We start from the raw sequence: 1,459 nt of genomic DNA, 5'->3' as shown, positions 1-1,459 counted from the left end.
CTAGAGGCTTACTAGGGACATGGTGTTGTCTATGTATCCACACATGTATCTGAGTTTCCTATCAATACAATTCTAGCATGGATAATAAACGATTATCATGAACAAGGAAATATAATAATAACCAATTTATTATTGCCTCTAGGGCATATTTCCAATAGTCTCCCACTTGCACTAGAGTCAATAATCCAGTTCACATCGATATGTGATTAACACTCAAGGTCACATCCCCATGTGACTAACACCCAAAGAGTTCTGGGTTTGATCATGTTATGCTTGTGAGAGAGGTTTCAGTCAACGGGTCTGCAACATTCAGATCCGTATGTACTTCGCAAATTTCTATGTCATCTTGTAGATGCAACTACTACGCTACATTTGGAGCCATTTCAAATAACTGTTCTACTTGGAGCTATTCTAAATTGTTGCTGCATTATACGTATCCAGTATCTCTACTCAGAGCTATCCGGATAGGTGTTAAGCTTGCATCGACGTAACTCTTTATGTCGAACTCTTTATCACCTCCATAACCGAGAAACATATCCTTATTCCTCTAAGGATAATTTAGACCGCTATCTGGTGATCTACTCCTAGATTACCTTTGTACCCTCTTGCCAGATATGTGGCAAGGCACACATCTGGTGCGCTACTCAGCATGGCATACCGTATAGAGCCTATGACAAAAGCATAGGGGACGACCTTTGTCCTTTCTCTCTATTCTGCCGCGGTCAGGTTTAGAGTCTTACTCAATGTTCACACCTTATAACACAGCCAAGAACTCCTTCTTTGCCGATCCATTTTGAACTCCTTCAAAATCTTGTCACGGTATGTATTCATTTGAAAGTACTATTAAGCGTTTTGATCTATCCTTATAGATCTTAATGCTCAATACTCAAGTAGTCTAATCCAGGTTTTCCATTGAAAAACACTTTTCAAATAACTCTGCATGCTTTCCAGAAATCTACATCATTTCCGATCAACAATATGTCAACAACATATATTCATCAGAAATTCTATAGTGCTCCCACTCACTTCTTTGGAAATACAAGTTTCTCATAAACTTTGTATACACCCAAAATCTTTGATCATCTCATCAAAGCATACATTCCAACTCCGAGATGCTTACTCCAGTCCTTAGAAGGATTGCTGGAGCTTTGCATACTTGTTAGCATCTTTCAGGATTGACAAAACCTTCCGGTTGTATCACATACAACCTTTCCTCAAGAAAATCGTCGAGGAAACAATGTTTTGATATCCTATCTGCAAGATTTCATAAATAATGCAGTAATCGCTAATATAATTCCAACAGACTCTTAGCATCGCTACGAGTGAGAAAGTCTCATCGTAGTCAACTCCTTGAACTTGTCGGAAAACATCTTAACGACAAGTCGAGCTTTCTTAATGGTGATACTTACCATCATTGTCCGTCTTCCTTTTAAAATCCATATGTACCTAACAGCCTTAC

The sequence above is a fragment of the Triticum urartu genome, chromosome 1 (genome assembly GCF_003073215.2).
Source record: "Triticum urartu cultivar G1812 chromosome 1, Tu2.1, whole genome shotgun sequence".
Lineage (NCBI taxonomy): Eukaryota > Viridiplantae > Streptophyta > Magnoliopsida > Poales > Poaceae > Triticum > Triticum urartu.
The sequence above is the reverse complement of the archived record's forward strand: the minus strand, read 5'-3'. Positions refer to the sequence as shown.